This window comes from Cryptomeria japonica, chromosome 1 (assembly GCF_030272615.1).
Source record: "Cryptomeria japonica chromosome 1, Sugi_1.0, whole genome shotgun sequence".
NCBI lineage: Eukaryota > Viridiplantae > Streptophyta > Pinopsida > Cupressales > Cupressaceae > Cryptomeria > Cryptomeria japonica.
In genome coordinates this window covers 104,066,154-104,079,125 of record NC_081405.1, presented here as the reverse complement: position 1 = coordinate 104,079,125, position 12,972 = coordinate 104,066,154, and positions in this window count along the sequence as shown.

The window sequence follows — 12,972 nt, the reverse complement described above, 5'->3', positions numbered from 1 at the left end:
AATCCAGAAAGTGTTGGGTCTCGATAGAGAAAAGAACCTGCTGACAGTTTTGGAAAGGCCAAGGGAAAGAAAATTGTTGGAGATACAAGTAGGAGACGTGAATCAAATGAAGGTCATTCGACCTTGAGTGCCACATTTGTTGTGCCTGACCAAAATACAATTGAAAAACATGAGATGAGCAAAGATATAGGGGATAATGAAGTAAGAGTGCCTTCTCCTTCGGTTGAAGAGATAATGAGAGAGGTTGTCCAAAATCCAGCCAAGGAACTAGTTTTTACTAGAGCTACAAAAGTTGAAGAACCTGAGCCTCCAAAGGTTTTTCTTGATGGTATAATTACTAAAGGGAGAAATAGATGGTGGATTCAATAAAGATATTATGGAGCAATCAATCATTCCTGATTGGTTGAGAGAAAGGATAAGGGCTAAGGTTCCTGATGAGACCCACTCCAAAGAAAATACCACAACATTTTTGGCAAAGGTGAAAGAAACAGTTGTGATTAAACCACCTAAGGCAACTAGAAAATTCTCTTTGATTCAGAGGGATAGTGCAGGGTTCGGAACGGTTTAGATAGTTGTGCCAAAGGAAGGAAAGACCAAGAGTGATGTTGCTCCCGAAGATTATGAAATTACTACTGTGAATATCAGAAAGAGCACCAAACCCCAAGAAATTCAGGAGTTTGATGTTGCTGGTAACACATTGAAGGAGCAACTAAAAAATGAAGTAGAAAGAAGAAAAAAAGTGGAAGAAGAAAATGAGCAATGGAGAAAATATGTTCTCCATCTAACTAAGCCACTTAATCATGAGATACCAGTTACCCCTCCACAGTCTCTTCTGTAGGAGTCGATGAAATATTATGAGGACACGAAGAGCACATTCAGGCAAGTTAAGGAATGGACCTCAGATGCTTTGACACGTGTTGACACACTTGTGGAAAATTTGGTATCAGCACATGAGTTGGCTTCTTCATTGGTCAGCAAAATTCAGGACTTGGCTGCAAATTGGGAGGATATTGAGGAATTCTAAGACGAAATACTTCCACAATTGAGGATTATCCAAGGGCTATCACAACAAGACTTGATAGATGCAGATGTCATCCAGGCTGGGTGATAAATATGATTTTAACACTTGGTATTGTGCTTTGGTCACCAGGATTGAGGTCCTGAAGAAATCTAAGAAAAATGTTAGAGAAATTTTGAGTAAAGTGTTTCGTGTGGCATCAAAAATTTGCAAAGGGAGGGTATGCGAGAAAAACACCTATAGGCAGAGAACCTGAGAGCCAGAATTCAATCAAGCTTTTTCAAATTCTCGAGAATGATTGATAAGGGAGATCTCTCAAGAATTGCGAGTTTCCTCCTCATTGACGAAAAATTTCTTGCGCAGGCAGTTGAGTGGGAATGCATCCTCACCACGTGTATAGATGATATGGACATCATCGACTTCCAGATTAGTAACTTGTCAAGTATCGCTATTGAAGATGTTCGACTCATTGTGTCCAGATACATTGAAGTTGCAAAAAAAAAAACTAGACACTCACCTCAGTGATAATAGCAACTGTTTCACGTGTCACTCTTTTACTTATTCTAACTGTTAGAGTTTTGAGAAACCCTATTTAGGGTTTTTAGCTTTCAATCTGGGCCCTTGATCACTGTTTGATCTCGATCGTTCATTATTTTTTTGAAAACTATATAAGGTTACCTCCTCTCATTTGGAGAGTGTGAGGTTTTGATATATTGTTGCGTGAAGGTTGTTTTTCAAATAATACATTGCATGTGTGCTTTCTCTTAAGGCTTTGTAATCTCTATTATTTGAGTGATTAACATGGTTTCAATTTCCTCAACACATTAGTTAGAAGTTATTTTAGATTTTATTTCACGTTGTTAGAGTTGAATGAAAAATTTGATAAGTATTAATTAATGGTGTATCTCCACTCATACTTTTGGTGAATGGATGATTTCCATTTCATTGTGCAAAGTTAGTCTGAGCCTATCCCCTGTGTATTCCAAAAATTTGATCATAAGCACAACCCATTGAAGATTGCACCCGCTTTGTGTAGTGGTCTTTAGTGTGGCGAAGCAAAGTGTGGTTTCCCAATAACACCTAGTTAATACCGTCTTCAGAATTCATAGGTTTAGATCAACTATCTTAACCCTATCCCCTTTCCCCCTTTTTGAAAGCCTAAATCTCAGAAAATCCAAAAAAAAGGAAGAGAGAGAGCCTGAAATTGACAAATTTATCTAAGTCCAGAAGCTTGAAAGACATTTGTAAACATAAGTCCCCCTTGATATTTTCAACATACACTACCCAAGTAGCTATCCCACTAAAGTCGCTTGTTTGCACATATAGACCTTGGAATCGCCATATGATAAGTAGTAATTTTTTAAGAGAGGATAGAATACCTTTGGGTATCTCATTCTAATGTTCAGTATATGATAAAATGTACACCAACACTACCCAATTCAGTTAATAGTCATTCTGACCACAACATCTCCTTAGCTTCTTCTGGACTTGCAATGTATTTTGCTTCTGTAGTGGAAAGAACTACTACCTTCTGCAATCTAGAAACCCAACTGATCATTGCCCGTACAAAAGTAAACATACACCTAATGATAGATCACTTATCCAAGTCACCAACCATGTCAGAGTCAACATATCATTGCAATTGTGTATTTTCACTTTGAAACCTCAATACGTGATTTGATGTGCCCTTCAAATATCTTAGAATCCATTTTACAACTTGCCAATGAAATTTTCCTGGATAATCATTTTCCTACTGACCACTCCCACTGCATGAGCAATGTCAAGTCTTGTGCAAATCATTGCATACATAAGGCTACCTACAATAGAGGAGTAAGACACTCTTTCCATGTATTCTTTTTCTTCTTGCATCGAGGGTACATCTCAGAAGGTAATTTGAACTGCTCAGTGAGAGGTGTACTCACTATTTTAGCATTCATCATCCTAAACCTATTCAACACCTTTTCAATATATTTCTCCTATGACAATTTAATTTCCTTCTACCCATCTCTGATAAATTTGATTCCAAGGATTTGTTTTGCAACACCCAAATCCTTCATTGAAAATTTCTTAGCCAATTGTTGTTTTAATTTGATAACTACAACCATGCTAGTTCCTATTACTAACATATCATCAACATACAATAACAACACAAATTCATCATTTTCCAAAGTCTTATGATACACACAATGGTTGGATGCACATCTAGTAAAAATTTGCTCAGCCATAAAAGAATCAAATTTTAAATACCATTGTCTCAGAGCTTGTTTCAAACCATACAAACTTCAATTAATTTTGCAAACGAAATCCTCTCCTCAGCACCTTTAGGTTGCTTCATGTATAATTCTTTTGCAAGTCACCATGTACAAAGGTTGTTTTGAAATCAAGCCGCTCCAATTCAAGGTTATACACAATTGCCAAACCAAACACTCTAATGGAAGTCGTCTTCACAACTAGTGAATTTTATTTTTGTGAAATCAATGCCCTTTTGCTGATCATAACCTTAGGCCACCAAACTGGCATTGTATCTCTTCTTTTCCCACCGTCCTCTTCCTTCAACCTATATAGTAATATACCCATCTATTTTTCAATGTTTCCTTTTTAGGTGGAAGAGGCACTGAATCCCATGTATGATTTGCCATCAAAGAACCCCTCTGATCTCTCATAACCTCCATATATTGTTTTTATCTCTATGTTCTTCTTCAAACATAGTAGGTTCAACTTCATTGGACATCAACAAATGTTGAATGAAATCATTAAATTTTGTTGGAGGCCTATGCTTCCTAGCGGACCTTTGAACTCAAGGAACCGATTCTTGTGGTGTACCCACCTCATCAGTACCAATGGGATGATCTTTCTCTTCATTATCATGGAAATTTGGGGTTTGAACTTGTGGTTGTATCTATGGATGAACTTGCACTTATCGCTGATTTACAATCTCCTTTTGTTTGAATACATCACTCCAATTGTGTTGTTGTCTAAAGGAACCTACTCTTTGGCTGGAACATCTTGTTCTTGTAAATTGGCCATTACCTTTCATTGAAGATCGCATCTCTACTTCATGTGACTTGCTTGGTAATTGGATCCCACAATGTGTAACCATATTTTCCATCTCCATATCTAATGAAGACACATCTTTTAAACTTCACATCAAGGTTTGTTCTTTTTTCTTTTTTCATGTGACTTGCTTGGTAATTGGATCCCACAATGTGTAACCATATTTTTCATCTCCATATCTAATGAAGACACATCTTTTAAACTTCACATCAAGGTTTGTTCTTTTTTCTTGTGGGATATGAACGAAAGCTTTACATCCAAACACCCATAGATGATTGTAGGAAATCTTCTTTCCTAGCCACTTCTTAAAATCTAACCGAGAGGATGGACCTTGGTTAATCAAATACACCATTGTATTTATAGCCTCCACCCAAAATTGTTTTCCTAAACCAGCATTCAAGAACGTACTATGTGCTCTTTCCAAAACGACCTTGTTCAATCTTTCCGCTGCACTGTTTTCTTGTGGTGTTAGAGGAAGAATTTTTAATTCTTTGAATACCACTCTCTACACAAAACTCATCAAATTCTATTGAACAGTATTCACCCCCCATTGTCAATTTTTAACACTTAATTTTACAACCGATTTGGTTTTCTACAAGTGCCTTGAAATTTTTAAACATACCAAAAACTTCAGATTTTTGTTTTAACATACAAACCCTTTCTAGTTCATTATAAAAAAGAAACAAAATAATTTGACCCACCAATAGATGGTACCTCTATGAGGTCAAAGATCTCCAAATGCACAAATTCCAATGGTAATGATTTCTTCTCATGTTCCTTGGTGGAGAACCTAGTCCTCTTTTGTTTGCCATATATGCAATGCTCACAAAAGTCCAAATCTATTGCTTTTAGACCTGGAAGTTGATCCTTTTGTGCAAAATTTCATGACCTTTCTTGCTCATGTGACCAAGCCTTTAATACCAAAGCTCTATTTTGTTGTCTACATCTACCATTGCAGCTCTCACATTTGTCTGACCCTTTGGCACATACAAAGTGCTTGATTTGCTTCTTCTAGCAAACACCAAGGACCCCTTTGTTACCTTCCACACACTAGAATCAAAAGTGATACTACATCCTTGAACATCCAATTGCCCAGCTGAAATCAAATTTCTTTTAAGTTGAGGAACATGTCTAACATCCTTTAGCAACCGACTATTACCATTTTTTATTTTAGTAGAAGATCTCCCTTGCTAATAATATCCCAAGGTTCATCATCACTGAGGTAAACTTTGCCAAAGTTGTCAACTTGATAAGTTTTAAAATACCCCTGCATGATGTAGCATGAAATCATGCTCCTAAGTCAAGCACCCAAACATTTGTGTTAACTTCTATAGATAAAACAAGAGCACAAACATCTTCTTCATAAGTTGTATTAGCTTCATATTCTTTAGATTTTTCTTCAGCCATCTTGTTTTTCAATGACAACAATTTTTCTTCATGTGACCTTTCTTACCACAATACCAACAACTGATTTTTTTGCCTCTAGACTTTGATCTTCCCCTATATGTATTCTTCCCTCATTCTTTTTATCTCCCTCTTCTTCCAGTTACCAAAGCATGTCTTAATGAGGTGCCTTGGTTTTTTCCTTCTCATGTCATCACTGAGAAGAATCCCAACAACATCAAATTTCAACACACTTCCCTTCTTACTAGGTACCAAGTTGCTAACAGCCATAACAACTCCTTCCCGACTATGAGGTAAATAACGTTGATCTCATCATCTAAATTGATGATTACTATAATTAATTGATTGATCAAAGTGTTGAATTTATTCAAATGATTTGAATCAATACCACCTCCCTTCATTTTCAAATTGTAAAATTTCTTCATAAAAAATAACTCGTTTGATGCAAAGGTACCCTCATACATGGTCAATAAATCATCCCACAGTCCTTTTGTTGCAAAATTAACTAAGACATTGTTAGATAATGAGAGAATAATTGTTGCCACTGCCTTTCAATCCAAGTTTTGCTTTCATTACAACTTCCACATTTCGAAATTCTATCCACAAATTTTCACAATTCTCCATTTGTTAGTCTTCTCCATTTCTTCATATTTGCAAGCAATTTTTTCATTTCTCTTTCGCTCTGATACCGATTGTTAAAATAAACAAGGCAAAACATAGTAATATAAACCTACAAAAAATTAAACAAAGATAAAAAGTACCATACACACTAAAACAATCGATTTTACGTGGTTCACAAATTTGGCTACATCCATGAGAAAAGCGGGCTTAGATTTCTCTTTGTATTAATTTGTAGTGAATACATTTTGTGTGCGGGAAATGAGGGCGACAGAAACGTAAAAGTCTGATTCAAAAGGTCCACACACCAATGAGACTCTTGGTGCAAGTTATAGGTACTATACTGATATAGCTCAACTTCCCAAGGGGTGTCCCATTGTTCTCTATCTCACAGGATCCCTGAAGTCAATGCCTTTACTCTCAGATCACTGAGCAAAGTGACTTAAGAATGACAACTCCAAGAACTAGTGATGTTTGATTATTATGCATGAATGCATTCCTAGATATGTATGCGATTGAATCTATGATGATTAAGATAACATAAAGATGATGATAAGATTAGCTAATTATCCTAGCAATGATATACTAGTATAACATGGATATTCTACGATATTATAATGCTTTTAAATGCTATTATAATGATTTAACAAAGAGAGGTTAAAATGCTTAGTTAATTAAACTATAAGTTTGATGCGTGAAGACTTGGATATCTGATTAGCAAAATGACTATAAGTTTGATGCATAAAAATTTCTATATCCAAATGAGAGAATGAGAGCTCTATTTATAGGAAATATAGGTCAATGGATGGTCAAGATTGAATAATTTTAACAAGGGCCAGGATTGAAAGTTAAGCAATCCATGTTTACAATTCTCACCAATGAAATGGTGACAATTGTCAACAAGAGGTTGCTTGAGAGGAGATGAAAGAAACATTAAATGCTTGAGAAAACATGAAGGTTACCTTAGGAGGTAAGGGTAAGGTTAGGTTAGGGTTATCGAATGGATAAAGTTTTTACCCATGGGGTAAACTCTTGTGCAAGGGTTAAAGAGATAAACAAGGTTAAACCCATGAATGCTTGATGAGACCCTTGGGTTAGATGAGGGTTGAGTTAGATAGAAAGTCTCTAATCATGCAAGAAGGTTGAGTTAACCATTAATGGTTATGTAAGAGCCTTAAATGGTTTGGAAGACTTTGAGGGTTAACTTGTTGAGGACATAAAGCCTTTAATGGTTTTCAAAGACTTTGGAGGTTTTGAGAAGTGACTTCTCTTTGCTTAGGATTGTGACAATAATTAGGAGAGGATTAGGCTAAATTGGAAGTGATTAGAAGAATCTAGAAGAGTGTTAAGGAGGCAAGCGGGAGATGTAGGAAAATGTAAGTGGAGGGAAAATGATTTTAATTAAAATAAAATTACTTTATTTCAATCAAATAGATGCAACTTGTATAAATACAAGTGGGGGATTTTAAATAAATAAATTACATTTATTTATTTGCAAGGATCAATTTAATTAAATGCAAATTTATAAAAGGGAGAAAGGGGAATTGATTAAATAAAGTGATTTATTTAATCAAAGGCTAGAAAAGGCTTAGGCGAACTTAATTAAATAAATTGAGTAATTTATTTAATCAAATAGATGAATATAAAGAAATTAATTAAATAGAATTTAATTAATAGGAAGAATGGGGTTTAAAATGAATATTAAATATTCACTTAGGAAAGTGGTCAGATTTATACGTCTACACATTTAAGTTTTTCAATGTCATATAAAATGTTTTTTATCCCTAGTGCTAGAGTGATTAAGTCTTCCTATACTCTATATCACTTAAGCTAAACTTAGGGTGCTTTTCCTATTCCTAGATTTTGTTTTATTTAGGTTTAGGTTTGCTTTATAAGGACTCATTGTAACATTATTGTTCAATTCAATTATTGCATAATCATTGCGATTCATTTTTTGGCCTCCATAGCTTTTGTTCTTCTCTCTCATTTTGTAACAAGTATTTGATTGTGAGTGATCTTTGGAAGCTTTTGGAGTTAAGGTTAATCCCTCATGGTATCAGAGCTCACCTACAATCAAACATCTATCACAAAACAAGATAGAAGAACAAAAGCTATGGAGGCCAAAAGACGAATTCAGAAAGATGAATTATAATGATTATGCAATAACTAAATTGAACAATAATGTTACAATGAGTCCTTGTAAAGGGAATCTAAAGCTAAATAAAGCAAAACCTAAGAATAGAAAAAGCAACCTAAGTTGTACTTAAAGAGGGGTGTTAGAGTAATTAGGTACTGCTATACTCTATTTCACTTAAGCTCAACTTAGGTTGCTTTTCCCTTTCTTAGGTTTTGTTTTATTTATCTTTAGGTTTCCTTTATAAGGAATCATTGTAACATTATTGCTCAGTTCAGTTATTGCATAATTATTATGATTCATCTTTTTGAATAAGGTTTTGCTTTATTTAGCTTTAGGTTATAAGGACTCATTGTCACATTATTGCTCAATTCAATTATTGCATAATTATTATGATGTATCTTTTGGCCTCTATAGCTTTTACTCTTCTCTCTTGTTTTGCGACATATGCTTGATTGCAAGTGATCTTTGAGGGTTGTGGGTTTGAGTGATCAACTCCAACACCTAGTATATATACAAAGACTTTAAATCATATGAAGAGACCAAAAAGATAGGGAAGCTAAAACGTTTGTAATGGTTGGACTTCACAACCGAACATTGCTTTGACAGACATGCTCATTTGTCCTTTCATAATATTTTATAGGAATTGCAAAAATTCTAGTGGATGACCACTGCATGAAGAAGAAGCTATGGGAAAATGTAGAGAATGGTAAACATCTTAACAATCTCAAGAAGGATGAGAGATTGAAACTTAACAACTCTTTCAAATTCATCCTTCATATGCTAAGAACATCTAAGGAGCATTAATAATGCTTCCTAAAGGATTTCTACTTCTTGATGTAATCGAAGTGACTTATATAAAGAGCTCTTGTGTGTAATCTTATCATTCTTATTGATGATGGGTGTTGGTGTAAATAATTATTCATCATGGATATTATTACACTTTAATTAATTTTACTTAGGTACATGCATTTCATAGTAGTTTGGGTATGAGACACTTGGGTGTTCGTGCCACAATGGGATAGTGTGTGTAGGAGAATTTCCACCTTTTATGGTGTTGATCTTGTTGTTACACTCCACATTCAGTGGGTGATCCACCTCATGTGGACTATTATATTATTTCTCCTACCTACCCACACCTATTTCCTACCTGCCCTTGTTTCTTAGTGAGCCACATGTCATGTTTGTGTGCTCACATATCCATAAGCCTTGCCTATATAAGCGAGCTCATCTACATTGTTTGTACGGGCAATCAATCTATATCTTGTAATGATCCAGTTGATCATATTTTACATCTTGATAGAATACAATTTATTCCTATCATCTATTTTGTCTCTCTTATTTGTGTTTTTCATTGCCTCTTGATCTTGGAAAAATCTCACATGGTATCAAAGATGGTCCATGTCTCACATGGTATCAGAGTCATTAGAGTGTCATTGGTTTGTCAATTGAGAGAAATTTGATGTTATTTAGGGTTTGCATTTTGGAGCTTTCTATTGTAGGTTATTATTGAAGCTTGATAGGTCAAATCTGAGGTCACCATTGGATTGAGGAGGTCCAAGAAAGTCAGTTTTGCCTTTTGTTTCATCCAAATCGGACTTCGAAGGCCAAATCTAGAGGCATTTGAAGTTTGAAGCTGTGGCGGAAATTTTCCAGAAATTATAATTTTGCAGACAATTTTCAAATAGCGATATCTCACTCATCCAGACTTCTTTTCTCGAACAATTTTTTTTGTTTTGGGGTAGAATTTCGTGATATGTACAATGGTGCAGGATTTTTCTTATTTTTGGATACAAGTTTTTCGAAAATCGTGAAATCCCAATTTTTACAACTTTGGAGGCTTCATTTGGCTCATATGGACTCCTTTTCAGGGGCCGTTTTTTTTGAAGTGCATAATTTTTTGTCTACTTTCATAATCTGCCATTTGTTTGTAGTGATTTTGAGTAGAAATTGTACTTTCGGTATTTGGTCATTTTTGGCCTCTTTGGTACTTGTATTTTGCTTGGATCTCAGTTTTGATCACTAGCAGTATTTGTTGAAGTCTTTTATATCTCATTTTGAGAACTTGTAATCATTGAAATTAAAAGTCCACTTTGCCATTATTTGCAAGTGCCAACATGATATTTTTATGGGGGGTCAGTTGTTCATTTATATCTCTTGGTGAAATTCCATTCGGAGGCATCTTCATCTGTAGTATTCTATAAGGCTTCTTTGTTGGTGACATCATTTTCATGTTTCCACATTTGAATATTTTATCATGATGTATTCTCTTGCTTGAGCAATGTTGTATTCGCACTATCATAAAGTGTCACACCTCTTTGTATCTTGTTTTTGTTGACAATTTGATGTAATCCTCTTGTACACTTAGATTAGGAATATCTTGTGAGACTTGGTGCATGGCTCCAGTTGAGACTTAGATTGTACACATTTGTGCATGGCTCCCGTGAGACTTGGATTGTACCAATATTTATGCTATTTCTAAGTATCTAGATGATGCTCACATCAGGTTGCCTCCATGCCTGATCTTCTTTTTGTTGCAGCGAGTGATTCATCGTCATCGACTTGGTACTTGGTTTTGTCACACTTTGACATTATTGGTGCAACATTGGCTCTCTTTCTTCCTTATGGGGAGGTATTTTGGTCATCATCATTGGACCATCTTTGCAGGAGATTCGACATTGAGGGAGGGCTTCATGGTCTCTTCTTCTCTCTTATGGGGGGGACACAGTTTTGTTCTTCTCATTCATCATTGAAAGCATTGTGTGCTTTAATCATCTCTCTTTTGGGGGAGGGTTTTTTCCCATTGGTTTTTTCTCTCTTTCCTCGCTTTATGGGAGATTGCATTTGCATTTGTACATGGGTACCTATCATGGCCTTGTAGCCAGCACCCATCTTGCATTGCTTAGTTGCATTGTAGACTTTAGTGCATTCCCCTAAGTTGCACTTAAGGGGGGGGTGTTGGTGTAAATAATTATTCATCATGGATATTATTACACTTTACTTAATTTTACTTAGGTACATGCATTTCATAGTAGTTTGGGTATGAGACGCTTGGGTGTTTGTGCCACATTGGGATAGTGTGTGTAGGAGAATTTCCACCTTTTATGATGTTGATCTTGTTGTTACACTCCACATTCAGTGGGTGATCCACCTCATGTGGACTATTATATTATTTCTCCTACCTACCCACACCTATTTCCTACCTACCCTTGTTTCTTATTGAGCCACATGTCATGTTTGTGTGCTCACATATCCATAAGCCTTGCCTATATAAGCAGGCTCATCTACATTGTTTGTACAGGCAATCAATCTATATCTTGTAACGATCCAGTTGATCATATTTTGCATCTTGATAGAATACAGTTTATTCTTATCATCTATTTTGTCTCTCTTATTTGTGCTTTCCATTGCCTCTTGATCTTGGCAAAATCTCACAATGGGCCATAAAGTGTGGTTCGTAATGTCAATCCTTGAAAAATTCTACATAAAAAATTGTTCCTTTAATAATTATGGATTGTAGAAGCTTGAAGTCTCTAGTAATTTTTTATTAATATATGCTTAGATCTGTGTTGATTTTTTAGATGAGAGAAGCGGGGTCCTCACCCAAGAAAACAAAGTATATAATGAACTAAAACATTAGCCTAGGAAAGAGATAGTCAAACCCAAGCCCATCAAGGATGGTGGTAAATAACTAGAATAAAAAAAGAAAGACTAGCAATCACAATGAACCAAAAAGCCAACAGACTCAAATCCCAAAAGCCCCTAAAGAAAACCAAGAGACACCCCATCCACTAATGTCACCAACAACCTTGGCACCCACATCCTCATTTCTTAGCTTGCCACTCTGACCATCACTAACAAATAGTACTTGCTTTGGCACCACCTTGCTGCCATTGCTAGGATTACAAGACCTTCAAATTTGACACCATGGATAATGTCAAACCTTTCCACAACCCTATTTAGCATACCTCCACCCAAAGATGGCAAAGTTTAAGTCCCTCTAATGCCTCTTGATGATGAGATACCAATAGGTACTTGTCATGAAATGTAGATCCTAGACAAAGGAGCTACCCTCCTCAATATCACCATTAATTGCTCGAACCTCCTCTTTCAAGGCACCAATTTCGGACTCAAGTTCCATGGGAATGCATGAAGTTGAAGCACCAATGCTATCCCCTACATCTTTTGCATGGGGTTCATCTTCTTCCACATTCGCTTTCTCTGGAAGGAGAAGGAGAAGTTCAAACTACTTACTAACCTGCTTTGATGGGATTGCCATTTTCAATTTCGTAGAAAAATCTGCCACTATTATCACCCTAGACCTCACAAACTCATCATCTTCAATGCCTTATTTCCACATAATATTCTTAACAACATTCAACAAATCAAAATCCTAGCAAGGAAGGATCTTTTGAAGCTAATCATCTGAAACCCTACCACAATGTGTTGGCATTACACACTCAGATGAGAATGGTTGATGTTGTCATTGATGACAACCAACTGGTAATAGGGTTCTACAGGATTCTATTGATTATACCAGCAACAGACTTCGCATACCAACACCAGTAGCTACACAGTTCATTCAAACTGGCATCCAATTTACACCGGCAATGAATCATACCGGCACTCAGGCCGACATAAGATAAAGTTTTGTTTATGTGAATTATATTGTAATGTAATTAATTATTTGTAGCCGACATGATGTATTGTAAAGACTCATATATGTATGAGATCTTGTAAGGCA